Source organism: Schistocerca nitens, chromosome 1, assembly GCF_023898315.1.
Source record: "Schistocerca nitens isolate TAMUIC-IGC-003100 chromosome 1, iqSchNite1.1, whole genome shotgun sequence".
NCBI classification, from domain to species: Eukaryota; Metazoa; Arthropoda; class Insecta; order Orthoptera; family Acrididae; genus Schistocerca; species Schistocerca nitens.
The window spans coordinates 988,311,322-988,331,058 of NC_064614.1; positions in this window are offsets into that span (position 1 = coordinate 988,311,322).

The window sequence follows — 19,737 nt, forward strand, 5'->3', positions numbered from 1 at the left end:
GCAGTCTGCTTTAAATTGCACGGGCAGTGACCTTATTGGCTAACTTAAATGCCAAATAATTCGGAAAAGGCGGAAGATGTAGAATTTTTCTTAAAAATTATTTCTGAGCACAACTTCTTCTGAAACCCCCTTACAAGCTTTTCAGACCGTTCCTGACGGCTCATGAACTGCACAAAATTATGATCAAAAATTAAGTTCAGAAGTCAAAAAGAAATCAGAATGCATTAATAACTAAGATATACCACAAGGGATAGCTTTCGTCTAAGTTTAACCGTCTCGAAATGTCATCGTTGTTATCGTAACATGCATGTAACTGAAGGATGGATAATTTATCACAGACGACAGTCAAAATGGCAGAATAGATTCCTGAACTGACATAACTAGTAAGTATTACGTCAAGAGCAATACGATTGCTCTTATTGAATCAAGACATACGTAAAATCTATCAAGAAGACGATCTGCGCAAACAGGATTGTCTCGCCACATTGTCACTTCACTATTGTTTAACATGATATAGTAAGCCATTTGCTGAAGATATATTAATTTTCACCTTGATATTTCCGACACGAAACTAACAAAATGTTTAAATATCACTGAATAAGTTAGTACACCTGCGAGAGAATTGATTTGTTTGCGGTTATAATGAGTGGTATAAAAGTATACCTTCTGGTTCCTACCTACTGAAACGATAATGTACTTGTTGCATAACATGAAAGTAGAAAAATATTGACTCGCGGTAAAAGGTGTTATTTAAAATTACAAATGAACAAAAACAAATAGCTACAAGACACAAGCCCACTCACCTCATGCACTCCACATTCCGAGCGTTCCAAAACATGCGTCCGTTTCGCCAAATGTCAGTGAATAAACTTTATTGATACATGACTTCTTTTACTTGATCGAAATCAATGCTTCCAAGATGCAAAACACGTAAGGCCAGACTGACATTCACGTAAACCCTACAATTTAATGATAAAAATATGTTATCGTCCAAAACCGATGAGTTCATTTTACACGGAAATTTTATTCACAGTCTCATGTCACGATATTTTAGCATTTCTGGGATCAATGTTAAATGAAGTGGGGACGAATACTGTAAGTTTACTGTTCGACGATGGTGGCAGAGACAATATTGCGCCATCAGTCCCGTTCAGAGATGAAACTGTAGCACATCTTTCTTCGTAGGGCAGCGATATCACTATTTTAAGTTGAATAAAGAGATTATTATACCTTCTATTAACGCTCAAATTTTAAGAAATTCTTAGGAGTTACGTGGGTTGCACAGAAGAAGCGAATTCATTGATTTTTGTCTAAAATGTTTCGTTATTGGCAGAACTCACGGCACACGCGGTTTCCTATACGGTGTTGGTAGTGCGAGGTATGTCAACGTCTTACCTTCATCTAAACAAACCTTACTACTATTGTAACACACCTGTTCGAGACGTTATCCCTACTTTATTGAAAACTATTAAAGCAGATATTGAGTACAAGTGAATAAGAGCAGTTGATAATAGCACTGTAGCTTGTGAACTTTCTAGAGAGTAGTGTCACATTTCCCCTCCATCCTCAGTGGTTATGGCAGATAAGCTGAAGAAGACGTAGAGCAAGTCACCCTTATAATTCTATTATTAAAATTGCAACTCCAGGTGGGATAGTAGATAACGAAATTTTACTCATTCTCTATATACAGCGTAGATGAAAATACACATAATGATTAATTACATAGGCGATGTAGCTTTATAAAGGATACGAAATTTAGTTCGGAATGCCACTACCACCCTACCGCTTGCACATTTATCCCCTCGATACAAGAGGCACAACACGATCTTCTCACAAGCAACAAACATACAAATGCGATTTCAGGATTCGAAACTCACTGGGTAATTATCAGTCGTAGATAACGTCATACCAACCAATTTTGTGCGGTTCCGCTGAGTAGCTGATCGTATTCATATCAGAGTATGTGGAACATGCACGCCTCTATGCCGTTTGCTGTATAACCCTCATCTTGGTGTTGCATTGTTAACGGCCAGGAGTGAATATTGGATTTGTAAACAGTAAAGTCAATTCATGTAGGATCTACACATAGTGTTAGTCTCTTTCAGGGCTATTTTTACACCTTAACTAGATGAGTACTTGGCATTTCTAGGGTATGTATTTTTTCCAGTCCTCTGTTAGTTAATTTCCTCCTTCCTTTTCTCTCTGTACATTTCCTCCTCCGCCTCTCTCTGATATCTCCACCTCTCCATCTCCTCTATTAGTTAGTTTATCCTTCTTCTTCTCTCTGTCCACTTCCTCCTCCTCCATGCCCACTCTCAGTCCATCGCTTCTTTGCCTTTCTATCTCAAGGTCATGCTGTCTTAAGTCCACCTCCTCCTCGTCCTCCCTGTGTCCACCGCCTTCCCCCATTCTGTCTATCGTTCCTCGCTCTCCTCCTCCGTCTGTCCTTGTGCTCTTCCCTCCATCCATCTCTTCCCCTTTCATTTCTCTGTTCTTGTCCTCCCTTTCTCTCTCTCCTTTCCATCACCTTCCCCATCTTTTCCATGGCCTTCCCTCTTTCTGTCCATCTCCTTCTCCCCCACTCTCTCTGTCCATCTTGTCCTCCTTTCTTTCTCTTTCTATCTCCTCCTCATTCAATCCTCTGTCTCCTCCTTCTCTCTCCTCTCTGTCCATCATCTTTAACATCTACATTTACATCTAAGTAGCGACTCTGCAAGTCACATTGAATTGCCTGCCACAATGTTCATTGAACCTTAACAATATTACTCTGTTTTGCCACTCTTGAACAGAACGCGAAAAAATAAACAAAGACAACACTATGTGATCAAAAGTAACCGGACACCATGCTGAATATGACTTACAAGTTCGTGGCGCCCTCCATCGGTAATACTGTTATTCAGTATGGTGTTGGCCCACCCTTAGCATTGATGACAGCTTCGATTCTCGCGGCATACGTTCAATGGGGTGCTCGAAGATTTCTTGAGGAATGGCAGCCCATTCTTCATGCAGTACTGCAGTAAGGAGAGGTACCGATGTCGGTTGGTGAGATCTGGCACAAAGTGGGCATTCCAAAACACCCCAAAGGTGCTCTGCTGGATTCAGGTCAGGACTCTGTGCAGGGCAGTCCATTACAGAGATATTATTGTCATGTAACCACTCCGCCACAGGCCGTACATTATGAGCAGGTGTTCGATCGTGTTGAAAGATGAAATCGGCATCCTCGAATTGCTCTTCAACAGTGGGAAGCAAGAAGGTGCTTAAAACATCAATGTAGGCCTGTGCTGTGATAGTGCCACGCAAAAAAACGAGAGGTGCGAGCCCCCTTCATGAAAAACGCCACCACACACTAATTACACCGCCTCCGAATTTTACTGTTCGCACTACACACGCTGCTAGATGACGTTCTCCGAGCATTCGCCATACCCATACCCTGCTATCGGATCGCCACATTGTGTACCGTCATTCGTCACTCTACACAATGTTTTTACCCTGTTCAGTCGTCCAACGTTTACGCTCCTTACTCCAAGCGAGGCGTTGTTTGGAATTTACCGGCGTGATGTGTGGCTTACGAGGAGCCGCCCGACCATGAAATCCAATCATCTCCCGCCTAACTGTCATAGTACTTGCAGTGGATCGCGGTACAGTTTGGAATTACTGCGGGATGGTCTGGATAGATGTCTGCGTATTACACATTACGACCCTCTCCATTCTTTGTCAGTCAACTGACGAGGTCGGCCTGTACACATTTGTGCTGTACATGTGCCTTCACGTTTCCACTTCACTATCACTTCGGAAACAGTGGATCTACGGATGTTTGGGAGACTGGAAATGTCGCTTACAGACGTATGACACAAGTCCGTGAGTTCCGCGGAGCGCCCAATTCTGCTGTCTCACGATGGCTAATGACTGCTCAGCTCGCTGAGATGATGACGATGAAGACAACATAACACCGAGTTCCTGAGCGGAGAAAATTTCCGATCCACCCGGGAATCGAACCCGGGCTCCTTGGCGTGACCGTCCGTAGCACTGACCACTCAGCTATTGGGGCGGACTTGTTTTTAATTATGCTCACCCCAAATTCTGCATCACGAGCGTGATATTTCCTCTCCTATTTCTCGGTGATACAAAACGTGCTGCCCTTCTTTTTCTGGACGTTCTCCGTTAATCCTAACTGGTAAGGCTCCCTCACTATGCATCAGTGCTCCAAAGGAGGACCGATAAGCTAGTGTGGGCAATCTTTAGCGGATATGTTGAATCTTCTACGTGTTCGGCGAATAAAAAGCTGTCTTTGGTTCGTTATTCCCCCGCAACATTTTGTATGTGTTTTTTCCCATTTAAGTTGTTCGTAACTGCAACTGCTACGTACTTCATTGAATTTACGGAATTTAGATCTGATTGATTTATCGTGTAACCGAAGTTTAACGGATTTGATTTTGCACTCATGTGGATAACCTCGCACTTTCCATTATTTAGAGTCAATTGCAAATTTTTGCATCATACAGATATCTAAATCTTTTTGCAATTGGTTTTGATCTCCTGATGACTTGAATAGATGATGGACAATAGCATCATCTGCAGACAACCCAAAACGGCAAGAGAGTGTGAGTTAACGAGCATTTCGCTCAGATTTAAGTATGCCGTGTGCCACAAAGGGCGCAGATTCGCCACAAGATGGGGAAACTCGCAGGTGTCTATTGTCTATTGAGGCCTAAGTGCTGTAGCGTGCGAGTGAGACAGACGAGAACCTACGTCACAGGGAAACCCAGTAGTAGCCGTTTGTTTTCAAGAAGACCTAGCAGTGTTAAATTTGGCGAACGTAAGATCGGCCATAAAGGGAAACATTTATGAGAACAATTTAATTTTGTAGTAATGCAGAGAATGAAGCCACAGTAATTTTAATCTACCATCCTTCATAAATTTTCATGGTGATCCCAATAAAACTTGAATAGTAGAGATGGGCAAACTGAAACACGTAACTGTTTCGAAACAAATGAAACAGTACAATGTAATGTTTCGATACGCTGTTCCGAAACAGTGAAACAGTTTGTGTTTTGTAATCTAGTAAACCTACACATTTTATCATCTTGACTATCTACTGTATAAGTATGTCCACATAAACACAAATGAGGTGCGAGAGCGCTAACCATATCGCAGAAAGTATGAAATTATCACTTAGGCGTCTTGGCAGTTTCGTATTTCTGCAGCAAATGCGCTGCTTTCGTGTCGTGTGACTTTCATACTTTTCAATTGGCTGAGGACAGCCATAGCTGAAGACAGAAAGGTCACCACGAACGGAACTGGACGTGGGAGCAAACTGCAGAAACAACGGATATGCTACTGGGATTCCCACATTCCGTTAGTATGGGTAATATACCCATCCTGCTAATTTCCATGCACACAAAGGGAATCATTGTGGATAATAGGCGCGTTGACTATAGACTCACAAATAACGCCAAATAATTCGAATAAATAACAAAATATAACAGAAACAAATTTTGTCTTTCAAGGTGTTTCGAACGGTTACTATAAATTCGCCATGCTTCCTAGTCCTTCCCGTTCACCATTACACTATCAGCGATATGTCAAACAGATTCCTTGCAATTACACCTACATCAAATTTATGTATATGTCTAATAACTGTCGCTCTACGCCTTTTTTTATTCAAAATGTTGTAGGCTTACTTACGTTTCTTAATATGATTACTGTACATGAACAGAGAAGCGTATGTTATCAAAAAGTGTAATTTAACTGAATGATTTTCACATATTTATTATTTTGAATGTGAATAGTATGCGTTGTTTTATTGCTTGGTTAGTGTTTATAAAGCAGATGTTACGCCATTTCGGAATATTACAGTCAGCTAGAAACGAAGCTTTATTTTCGGATATCTTAAGCTCCATGCTATTGCTTGTCAAAAATATTTTGACACTCTTGAAAGTGTTTCATGAAGTGGTATGTCAAATGTGTTTCAGTACCTGTGCCGAGCCTGAATCTCGTCCGACACAGAGGGGAATGAAACATCACTGTTTCGATACAATTAGTCCGTTCCAAGCACTGGTGGACTGAAACAGCCTTATTTTGAAACAATGATACAGTTTCTGTGTCTGGCTCGAGACCGAATCTGGTCCAGTTATCCGAGACAGGGGTGGAATGAAACACCACTGTTGCGAAACAGTGAACCACAGCCGTTCCGAAACACTGAAACAGTTCCACATAGCGATACACTGTATCGAAACATAGAAACAGTGGCCAAGTCTATTGAATAGTGACCATATCTATGATAGTTTAGGATTTACTGTCAAAGTAAAATTCACAAATTTTGTAACAAAGAACTGAATGCTAAAATCTCAACGCTTTACTCATATAGAACCGCATCTTTAAAATGACAAATATTGTAAATATCAACTCTGTAACTTAAGTGCTTAAAAGTTATAGTAAATTTATATTATCAGTGTTTTTAGTTAAGCATCAGATCGTCATTTCGTCCACATAAAACACATTGAACGATGACAGCATGACACCTTATTGAATCAGTACGTAACAGAGTATTTGTTGTAAAGTTTTGTGCATAATAGTTACTTTTGTTTTTTTTTTTTTTTATTAATTGGTGCAAGGCCACTGGCCGTGACATTCAAAGCTAAGAAGGAAATTGTATTGGTTTTATGCAAAAAAAATTAACAATGGATATTATTGTTACTTTATTTATAACGTGAAAGTGGCCAAGCTTCGATTATTGAAATACGTTAAAATATAGAATATGGTAGAATAAGCTGTAGCAAATCAGATGGACGGCTTCAGGAAAGAGAACTGCCCTAGTCAGTCGAGTGAAGATGTTCGGCGCGCGGGAGAACGCGGCCGGGGACTGGCAGAGACAGTGCTGATGCAGACGCGAAAGCGGACAGTTCGGCTTGGGACACTAAAGCATACAGTTCGGATTGAGACGCGAAAGCGGACAGCCGGTCTTCAGGTAGCTAGGAAGTGAAACGGCTTAGGAAATTTCGCGTTGTGTGGTAACGCGGGCTCTGAGTGGTGAGCAGCCGCGCGCCTGGTGTGAACTCTTTAACTTTTCGTGTTAATATCGAGGTGGAGTATTGGACTTGTGTTTCGCGATGAGAGTATGAATGATTGAACTGTGTCAAATGGATAAGCGCTCGAGTGGAACAGTAACTCTAAATACGACCACTTTCGCGATTAGTTTGATTTCTGAATAAAAATTATTCTAAACAAATCGCAACTGTGTGGTCTGCATCATTTATGGGTCGTTAATTTAGTTCCCGACATTATTATTATTGTTACTATACGTTGTATTAACTCTGTATTTCGCAAACTTGCCCTCAGCCAGACGATTTAACGAAAAGGTCACAAGAGTCTAATTTAGGGCGTGTAATGCGACACGTGCGGTTCAACCCCTAGACGACTTTGAGCCAAGACCTTTCGACGAAGAGGAACCACATGTGAGCCCGAACATCTTTGGGGTGTTATTTCGCAAGAGGCTTATACTACTACCTTGAGGAAAGCCAGAAATTCTTCTATTTAACTCGATAACTTTCTGTCAGTTACTACGAACAGTGACCTCTCTGTTAGAAAATCAGGAATTCAGTCGCATAATTGAGATGATATTCCAAAATGGTGCAATTCAATTACAAGCCGTCTGTGGGTTACTGTTTCAAAAACTTTCCGGAAATCTAGAAATACGGGATCAATTTTAATTCCTTTGTAGATAGCACTCAGTACCTGGTGTTAGTATAGGGCCAGTTGTATTTCGCAAGGACAATGTTTCCTAAATCCATGTTGACTATGCGTCAACAGACCGTTGTTTTTGAGGTAATTCATAATGTTCGAACATAATATGTGTTCCAGAATCTTGATGCATATTGGCGTCAATGATAAGGGCCTATACTTTAGTGGGTTATTCCTATATTCTTTCTTGATAACTGTAGTGATCTGTGCAACTGCCTTTGGGTACGGATCGTTTGTCAACCGAACGGTTGTATTTTATTGTTAGGTATGGAGTTATTGCATCAGTTTCCTCTGAAAGGAGCGTAACTGGCATAATATCTGGACCGGAAGGCTTGCTTTTATTAAATGATTCATGTTGCTTCGCTACTACGAGGATATCTGCTTCTGAGCTACTCACGTTGGCAGCTGTTCTTAGTTCGAATTCTGGAATATTTACGTCGTGTTCTATGGTGAAGAAATTTAGGAAGGCTGCGTTTGATCACTCTGGTTTAGCAGCCTCTCAGCGGTAATATTTACACCGCTATCGTGCACAGATTGATTGTGTCTTGCCGCTAGCATACTTTATATACGTCCGACATCTATTTGGATTTTCTGCCAGTTTTCGAGAAAGTTTTGTTGTAGAAACTATTACAAGCATCTCGCATTGAAGTTCGCGCTAAATGACGACCTTCTGCAAAAGATCGCAATCTTGGGTATTTTATATTCGTCTAAATTAGGAATTCTTTTTTCGTGGTTTCCGCAATAGTGTTCTGACCTGTTTTGTGTACCATGCGTGACTTGATAGATAAGCCTCTATTTCAATTGGTAACAGCTGATTATTGAGTTGGAGTGTGGTGCAGACTCCACGATGCCATGGACCTAGGTTGTCAACAAGGTACTGTGCAAGCTGGTGATGGCTCCCTAATGGCTTGGGCTTTGTTTACTTGGAATGTCCTGGGTTTTCTGGTCCCACTGGACCGATTTTTGACTGGAAATGGTTATGTTCGTCTACTTGCAGCTCACTTGGAGCGAACAACGATGGAACTTTTATGGATGACAATGAGCCATGTCACGAGGCCACAGTCGTTCGCGACTGCTTAGAGAAACATTCTACATAGTCCTAGCGAAGGTTCTGGCAATCCAGATCGTCCGAGGAGAAACCCATCGATCATTTATGGGACATAGTTAAGAGGTGAATTTGTGCACAAAATCCTACACAGGCAAGGCTGTAGAACCAGAGTGGCTCAATATTTCTGCAGGGGACTTTGAACGATGTGTTGAGTCCATGTAACGCTGAGCTGTTGCATTACGCCGGCAAAACGAGGTCCGACACGATATTAGAAAGAATCCCATTATTTTTGTCACCTCAGTACCTCTGTGTATAGTCTGGCTATTTGTGCGTCGAGCTACGTACATTTTTCACCGTCACCCCCACCTCTTACAGAATAGATGATTCTTACCCCCACATTGGTTCTTTCCGGACAGTAAGTGATATGTGAACCAACTTTGCTGGAAGTCGATCTAGTGGCTAAGGAGGAGATGTGGAATATACATACATACCTACATACATACACACATATGCACACTGTTACACGAGTAGTATATATATATGCGGATTGTAACGTGCTATAACAATTCATTTCGTTTGTACTTGTCAAAATTGGTCGCCGTTAAATTGTACCATGAAATATTTGCAAGGCATTCGTAAACGCTGTGGAACGTACTTGCTCGAAACGAGCAGTCATAGTCATTGTCTTCGAATTATGATTGTAGAAGCCTACAGAGCGAATTGCGAGGTAAGAAAAAGTGTTTTCTCGTTCTCTAATGAGCACGTACGAACATGTAATTATTACCTTAATGAATACTACGGTGCCGGCCGAAGTGGACGTGCTGTTCTAGGCGCTGCAGTCTGGAACCGCGAGACCGCTACGGTCGCAGGTTCGAATCCTGCCTCGGGCATGGATGTGTGTGATGCCCTTAGGTTAGTTAGGTTTAACTAGTTCTAAGTTCTAGGGGACTAATGACCTCACAAGTTGAGTCCCATAGTGCTCAGAGCCATTTGAACCAATTCTACGGTGAATACTCACTAGTCTATTAAAGATGTACAAGGTGATACACATGCACGTCCATAATGTTTAAACCAGTAACGGTTTGTGCGTAATTACTAATACATAGGAGCTGACTGTGGCTACTTTAGGGCATCTACATTTATAGCATGTCTGCGTAATATCTGGAACTTCCTAAAAGCATTGAAAGCCATGGTGGCACAATTATTTCATTCCGAAAACAACTTGTTTCGACAGACTTTACTGTCATCTTCAGGTCTTAAAAATCGTCTTCAAAATTCCTTTGTTATGCGTGTTCATTCTGGGCTGTCACATAACAAAAAGATTTCTTAAGTCCTGCAGATAACAGCACAGTCTGTCGCAACCAATCTTTCTAAATAAAAATATATTATGCCATCTTAGCTTTCAAAGTTCTTGGCATGTAAAACAGATAGCTCCTTCGGTCTTCTCAAAATAAGACAATTCAGTGTGGAAATTCGTGTAGGATCCAGCTAGTTTGTGAAATTGAAACAGTCGATGTGAATGATATTTGGTGAACAATTGTTCGGTTTTGTTACTTTCATTCTACTAATTAAGAATAGCACAAGTCAATATATTTCTTCTCCTTCAATTTGTTGGTTTCGAGATGGGAATTGACGTAAACTGTCTGTAATGCTTTTCAGCGTCATATTACTGCTCTTAATGATTCAATACGAGTATCTGCCGAGTCTTATTTGCGCCAATGTGGTTTTTGAATGTTTTCAAATTAAAACGTATTAATTTTGGAGAGGCATTCTTTCACCTTCCTTCGTTGTCGTATGTAGTGTCCTCCATAATAATAAGCAGGTTAATCTGAGATGCGATCATTCTGATCGCTGTGAAAATTGAATCACAGGCTGTAAAGGAACTTAATAATTTTTTCTTATTGATAAATACATACATAGTTGTTCGACTCTCATACCAAAGATTAATGTGAAAAGTATTTAACACTGATGGACAAAAGAAGCTTTACGCTCTTTATTTATTAGTTTTAATATTACTTACCTTTCGTTGTCTCCTGTGGTGATAAGACGTGATGTGTAATTTTAAAGCGAAATGGTGTTATACAATGAAAGCAATTCATGGTCAGTATGAGTTTCTGATTTACGATACAACGGATCCCAGCGCCTTTAACTCTGGAAGATTATTATTATTTTAATTTTATATGGATAATTTAGGAGGAGGCGAAAATATTTACGACGACGCTGTTCAACAATAGACGTACGTGGATGTTTTCATCTCTTTCCCTTCGTGGCCGCCAATGTCAATTTCGATGTATTTGCCGCGACACTCAGAACCTGCAGTCTTACTTTTCATTTAATTTGGAAGTCCGATAAATTTCCTTTTAGATGAATAATTGCAATTTAATCACAATTCTTTTATCTAGACACGGGGAATCATAGTACTTAGAACTAGTACTATCCCGATCGTACGTTCGCATACAGCTGAGTATGTACCGACGGAACTATATTTATGACCAATTTCCTTCACGGAATTTATTCTTATTTTGAATCAGTCACCCGCGAATGTACGTGCCCTCTTATTTTGTGGAGTCAGTCGGGAGTATTCTATAATAACATTACTTGTAATATCCAGTGGCTTAGTTTCCACAATTGACCTTAGCCTTTGTCGCAACGGCGCATCACGCGAAATACTTACTACGCGACCACCATAACAACTCTCATTTCAAAATTACGACAAAATTTAACAGGGCTGTTACAAGGCCTAGTAGTCAGATTAATTTCAAAGCCCCTGATACCAGAATTCATTTTTTAGACACTTTAGTAGTGACGATTGCGTTTCTTACGCCAAATTCAGTCTGTTACGTGCTACAGTTAAAGGCTATACACGGTGTAATGTGTATAAATGCAAATATTTTTTATTGGTGGCTGAGAATAGTGGGCTGAAAGGTATTATATTAGTATTTACTTCATTTTCAGATTGGTAATGATAGCTGTTAGGAGTAGTATGTTTTTATGTTCGTCAGTACCTCCAGGCACAAATGGCAAGAGGACACATTAATGGTTATTTTCTTCTGGGCAACAGATCAGATGTTGAAGTCTGTACACATGGATGCAAAACTGTTAGCCTATACGTACAGTCTTAGTCCACTTAGTGCTGCACAAAACATCAAGTAGTAAATGATGCGACGTGTTTATGGGAAGACTGTTCGAAGCAAAGAGAAAACAAGCGACATTCTGATGTGTGTACGTATATTAAGACACCACATATAAAAATATCGGCATTTGTATCTCTTAAACCCTATACAGGGTGGTCCATTGATCGTGAGCGAGCCAAATATCACATGAAATAAGCGTCAAACGAAAAACTACAAAGAATGAAACTTGTCTAACTTGAAGGGGGAAACCAGATGGCGTTATGGTTGGCCCGCTAGATGGCGCTGGCACTCGTAGGTCAAACGGATATCAACTGCGTTTTTTTTAATGGGAAACCCCATTTTTTATTACATATTCGTGTAATACGTAAAGATATAATAACGTTTTACTTGGACCACTTATTTCGCTTTGTGCTAGATGGCGCTGTAATAGTCACAAACATATGGCTTACAGTTTTAGACGAACAGTTGGTAACAGGCAGGTGTTAAAATTAAAATACAGACCGTAGGTGCGTTTGAACATTTTATTTCGGTTGTTCCTATGTTATACTTGTACCTTTGTCAACTTATCATTTCTGAAAACGCATGCTGTTACAGCGTAATTCTCTATAAATACCACATTAATGCAATAAATGCTCAAAATGATGTCCGTCAACCTCAGTGCATTTGGCAATACGTGTCACGACATTCCTCTCAACAGCGAGTAGTTCGCCTTCCGTAATGTTCGCACATGCATTGACAATGCGCTGACGCATGTTGTCAGGCGTTGTCGATGGATCACGATAGCAAAAATCCTTCAACTTTCCCCACAGAAAGAAATACGGGGACGTCGGATCCGGGGATCGTGCGGGCCATGGTATGGTGCTTCGACGACCAATCCACCTCTCATGAAATATGCTATTCAATACCGCTTCAACCGCACGCGAGCTATGTGCCGGACATCCATCATGTTGGAAGTACATCACCATTCTGTCATGCAGTGAAACATTTTCTAGTAACGTCGGTAGAACACTACGTAGGAAATCAGCATACATTGAACCATTTAGATTGGCATCGATAAAGTGGGGGCCAATTATCCTTCCTCCCATAATGCCGCACCATACATTAACCCGCCAGGGTCGCTGATGTTCCACTTGTCGCAACCATCGTGGATTTTCCGTTGCCCAATAGTGCATATTATGTCGGTTTACGTTACCGCTCTTGGTGAATGACGCTTCGTCGCTAAATAGAACGCGTACAAAAAATCTGTCAGCGTCCCGTAATTTATCTTGTGCCCAGTGGCAGAACTGTGCACGAAGTTCAAAGTCGTCGCCATGCAATTCCTGATGCACAGAAATATGGTACGGGTGCAATCGATGTTGATGTAGCATTCTCAACACAGACTTTTTGACATTCCCGATTCTCGCGCAATTTGTCTGCTAGTGATGTGCGAATTAGCCGCGACAGCAGCTAAATGCCTACTTGGGCATCATCATTTGTTGCAGGTTGTGGTTGACGTTTCACATGTGGCTGAACACTTCCTGTTTCCTTAAATAACGTAACTATCCGGCGAACGGTCCTAACACTTGGGTGATGTCGTCCAGGATACTGAACAGCATACATAGCACACGCCCGTTGGGCATTTTGATCACAATAGCCATACATCAACACCATATCGACCTTTTACGCAATTGGTAAACGGTCCATTTTAACGCGGGTAATGTATCACGAAGCAAATACCGTCCGCACTGGCGGAATTTACGTGATACCACGTACCTATACGTTTGTGACTCTTACAGCGCCATCTATCACAAAGCGAAAAAAGTGGTCCAACCAAAACATTCATATTTCTCTACGTACTACACGAATACGTAATAAAAGTTGGGGTTCCTATTTTTAAAAAATAAGTTGATATCCGTTTGACCTATGGCAACGCCATCTAGCGGGCCAACCATAGCGCCATCTGGTTTCCCCCTTCAAGCTAGACAAGTTTCGTTCTTTGTAGTGTTTTCGTTTGATGCTTATTTCGTGAGATATTTCTCCTGGTCACTATCAGTGGACCACCATGTATATTATTATCCGAAGCCGGATTTGTCAGACATAATCCGCTCTTATATGCTCTAATTATGGACAAAGGCACGGACTCATTCCACTACAAGTACTACAACTGCCCATCCTACCCCCTTTAGTGGGGAACGTCAGATAAAAAGAAATGCGCAGTGTTCGACATGAAATTTAAAGATTAATATTGTAACTTCCCAACAGAAAAAATATGTATAAAATTATATATAAAATTATAACATTCACATTTAGCGTAACCTCCCAATAGTTTATTATTCCGTAACCTCGCAATAGTAACGTAACTAACCTCCCAATAAAAAATGTTACTCATATGAAACCTTTCAATAATTAACTGACTGTGAATCTAAACTGGTAAATTTGGACGTCAGCAGTGCTACGCCATGGCCCTGGAAGATCATTCTGAATAAATTGAAAATTTTTACCTCAATGAAGTCGCCTTATAACGCGTATATATCTGCTCCTATAAGAAATTTTTTTGGCACAGCCCAGTGCAATGCTGGCCGCTAGATTTGTCATGTATAAAAAGAAACAGCTGATTCTTCTTTACGATAATCGGGATGACCATGGATTGCAGAAATTAGTAAATTCTTTAAATTCAGATGAAGGATAGTCAAAAGCTAATTTTATAAGAAAAATTATTATTAAAAAATTTTTTAAAAACATTTACATCGCTCAGGCACGACCGGCCCAACCGTCCGCCGATGAGCTATCGCTACTACTACCGACACAGCTCCTTCTGCAGCCGACACTGCTCTCTAGTCTGCGATTCTATTATAGCTTACATATCGCAGGCAGCGCGCGAGCAAGCCATCGAAATTACATCTGCCCGAGTGTGCTAGTAATAAATTCCTTAGTCATAGACCTTTTACATAACCCCCCACTGGGGGTGGGGGGGTGGTAGGGTGGTGAGTCAATTGGACTTGCTATGAGCCACAAAAGTCTACAGTCATATATATAATTGATAAATAATATAAATACAGAATGTGTTAACCCTCTATTGCCCAAATTATTATTTCCTGTAGAAAAAAATATTTATATGCACAGAATGTTAGAGAATAATGTATTTAACACATATCAGGTGAATTTTTGTTTTTGAAAAAAATTATTTTTTAAAAATAGTTCTGTGACTCTGAGGTCACAGTGGGCAGTTACATTGTTTGTGTATAAAGCAGCCATATTGTAACACTCAAGTCACACTGGTCAAGAAAGAAATAACGATCCTAATGCGAAATATAACGATAAAATTTGACGTGACTTCAGAGTCACGGTGGGCAGTAGAGGGTTAAGAAATGAAATAGAGTGCACACGCACTGAGTACAGAACATATTAAGAAATGACATAAAGTGCACACGCACTGTATACGTCCTTACAGTTTTACAAGAATTTAAATATATTGAGAAATGAAATAAAGTGTCCACACACTGTATAAGTCTTTACTATTTTACAAGAATTGAAACATACTGACAAATGAAATAAAGTGCACAAGCACTGTATAAGTCTTTAGCATTTTATAAGAACTAGGAAAGAAATGGGAAGGATAGCATCATGGTTGTAGCACAGTGGGTTCCACATAGCTGCACTAAAAGTCCATATCTTTCTACAGAAGCACAACACCAAGTTAGACAATCGGAAGTTCTCTTCCCTGAAGTATTTATCAGTGTAGCTAAGACACTGAAATGTATTAATATTGTATGTTATCATTTTGGTAGTACATTAAGTACACCAAACATTAGGACCATAATAACATCTTCTTCGGTCAGAGTGGTGGACAGCTTGATGTCAACACCACCTTCTTGTAGAATCTATACTCTTATATCAACGCAGAATTAGTTCAAAACCCAAATACAGTGCTCCATGGTCTTGAGGATGGACAGGCCATACGGCTATTGCAGTAATTGCTGGTAATTAGGTGTGAAGGTGAAGGATACATTAAGTCTTGTGCTACTCATCATTCGGAATTACACTAGTGTATCATCTGATTTGAATAATTATTGGCATCCATTACCGATTTACAAAGCATGTGTAGAATATTCTAGACCATTATTCACAAGACATCTCATTGCAGTAATTATTGGCACTCGTTGGCTAGTTACAAAGCATTTATGTTGTATGGAGTATTACAGAATATTATTCATAAGTCGTCTCATTACAGTAATTATTGGCATATCATATGTGGAGTATTACAAAACATCATTTATAAGTCATCTCATTACAGTAATTTTCGGCGCTCGTTGGCCAGTTACAAAGCGTTTATGTAGTATGTATGGAGTATTACAGAACATTATTCATAAGTCATCTCATTACAGTAATTATTGGCATATAATTTATGTAGTATGTATGTAATATTACAAAATATTATTCATAAATCATCTCATTACAGTAATTATTGGCATGTCATTTATGGAGTACTACAAAACATCATTCATAAGTCATCCCATTAAAGTAATTACTGGCACTCGTTGGCTAGTTACAAAGCGTTTATGTAGTATGTATGGAGTATTACAGAACATTATCCATAAGTGATCTAATTACAGTAATTATTGGCATATCATATGTGAAGTATTACAAAACCTCATTCATAAGTCATCTCACTACAGTAATTATTGGCACTTATTGGCCAGTTGCAAAGCATTTATTATGCGTTATTCAGAAGTCATTATTCAAAACAGAAGTTATTGCGTGTAGTATCAAGCTGCTAGTGATTATATATGATATCATGCAAGTTACACAATGTAAGGCATTGGAACTAGTATTCAAAGTGTTTAGTCCAATAATACATAGACATAATGGAATCAGTACACCAGAAAAATTTTGCATTAAGTTTATGACTAGAAATATATCTTAAAGTGGTAGCATTATTTACCTGTATACTGGTAATAGTTGGGACTAGTAATAATAATTTTTTTATACCAGCAATGCATTGCGTTGGGATCGATACTCAACTGCTGGGGCTTGAAAGTATTTGCATTTCACTTATTGCTGAAAATAAGGATTAATAACGTCATTCATCATGAGTCAGCTGCAGCAAGGTTACCAAACACGTTGAGTATATGTGGTCACATTCATGAATGATAGAGACAACTGGGTAAATAAAAAGATACTAGTACTTGAACAGGTGCAACAACGTACTAGAACAGGTGTAATAACTAAGTGTTTGTAGCATACAACATAACGACATATTTCAGAAATCATTTTAATGCCGTGAAAAGCTTCTCTGGAAAAAATACTAAGTGGATTATTAAGCTGAAAGAAGAAATGTGTTCATATTATACTCAAAAATAGTAAACTTCGAATTAACAGGTAATGAAACGTGTACTTAATATCTATGTGCTCCAGCTGTCTTTCTCAAAACATTCATTCATTATACTATGCGACATATGAAATTCTGTCAAAAAAACTGCAACAAATACTTAAATAATTACATAGCATCTCTTAACTAATAGAAAATATATAAACTTCATCATTATCATCATGAGCAAAGAAAAACTTCGTTATTCATACTACAATATTCTTCATATAACTATTCATCGTCATTTATGATCATCTGAAAAAAAGCCACTGCATTATTCATATTACCATTTTCTTCATACAACTATTCATTGTCATTAATAACTTCATATATCATAGATTTTCTTACTTCTAGCATATTTCATCACTAAAATTATCATGTGTAGTTTTGTCTGACACCCTGCCACAATTGCCTCATATACTGAAAGAAAAATAATTAGTCAAGACTGATATCATGCGTTGTGTATAGTATATTCTTAGTAATGCTTGTTAATTCCGATCTATTTACTTTTCATGACAAAGTATTGCATCTCCTTTCTTTCATTCTGATGGTAAAATTTCCATTTCATAGTAAACAACTGTGGTTGTTTATTTTATTTCTTTCACACGGTATTGCTTTCTGAAAATGATGAATATGGATTAATATCGTGCATTTAATTCATATATCCATTAAATGAAGACTTGTTTCTAGTGATATGATTAAGCATACAGCATAGCATGACAAAAAACTTGTGTTGTTGTTGTGGTCTTCAGTCCTAAGACTGGTTTGATGCAGCTCTCCATGCTACTCTATACTGTGCAATCTTCTTCATCTCCCAGTACCTACTGCAGCCTACATCCTTCTGAATCTTCTTAGTGTATTCATCTCTTGGTCTCCCTCTACGAGTTTTACCCTCTACGCTGCCCTCCAATACTAAACTGGTGATCCCTCGATGTCTCAGAACATGTCCTACCAACCGATCCCTTCTTCTAGTAAAGTTGTGCCACAAACTTCTCTTCTCCCCCATCCTATTCAATACTTCCTCATTAGTTATGTGATCTACCCATCTAATCTTCAGCATTCTTCTGCAGCACCACATTTCGAAAGCTTCTATTTTCTTCTTGTCCAAAATATATTTCGTCCACGTTTCACTTCCAAACATGGCTACACTCCATACAAATACTTTCAGAAACGACTTCCTGACGCTTAAACTTATACTCGATGTAAAACTAATTTCTCTTCTTCAGAAATTCTTTCCTTGCCATTGCCAGTCTACATTTTATATCCTCTCTACTTCGACCATCATCAGTTATTTTGCTCACCAAATGGTAAAACTCATTTACTACTTTAAGTGTCTCATTTCCCAATCTAATTCCCTCAGCATCACCCGACTTAATTCGACTACATTCCATTATCCTTGTTTTGCTTTTGTTGATGTTCATCTTATATCCTCGTTTCAGGACACTATCCATTCCGTTCAACTGCTCTTCCAAGTCCTGTGCTGTCTCTGACAGAATTACAATGTCTTCGGCGAACCTTAAAGTTTTTGTTTCTTTTCCATGGATTTTAATACTTACTCCGAATTTTTCTTTTGCTTCCTTCACTGCTTGCTCAATATGGAGATTGAATAACATCGGGGAGAGGCTACAACCCTGTCTCCCTCCCTTCCCAACCACTGCTTCCCTTTCATGTCCCTCGACTATTATAACTGCCATCTGGTTTCGGTACAAATTACAAGCCTTTCGCTCCCTGTATTTTACCCCTGCCACCTTCGGAATTTTAAAGAGAGTATTCCAGTCAACATTGTCAAAAGCTTTTTCTAAGTCTACAAATGCTAGAAACGTAGGTTTGCCTTTCCTTAATCTAGCTTGTAAGATAAGTCGTAGGGTCAGTATTGCCTCACGTGTTCCGATATTTCTACGGAATCCAAACTGATCTTCCCCGAGGTCGGCTTCTACTACTTTTTCCATTCGTCTGTGAAGAATTGGCGGTATTATTTTGAAGCCGTGACTGATTATACTGATAGTTCGGTAATTTTCACATCTGTCAACACCTGCTTTCTTTGGGATTGGAATTATTATATTCTTCTTCAAGTCTGAAGGTATTTCGCCTGTCTCATACATCTTGCTCGCCAAATGGTACAGTTTTGTCAGGACTGTCTCTCCCAAGGCTGTCAGTAGTTCTAATGGAATGTTGTCTACTTCCAGAGCTTTGTTTCGACTCAGGTATTTCAGTGCTCTGTCAAACTCTTCACGCAGTATCATATCTCCCATTTCATCTTCCTCTACATCCTCTTCCATTTCCATAATATTGTCCTCAAGTGCTTCGCCCTTGTATAGACCCTCTATATGCTCGTTCCACCTTTCAGCTTTCCCTTCTTTGCTTAGAATTGGGTTTCCATGTGATCTCTTGATATTCATAGAAGTGGTTCTCTTTTCTCCAAAGGTCTCTTTAATTTTCCTGTAGGCAGTATCTATCTTACCCATAGT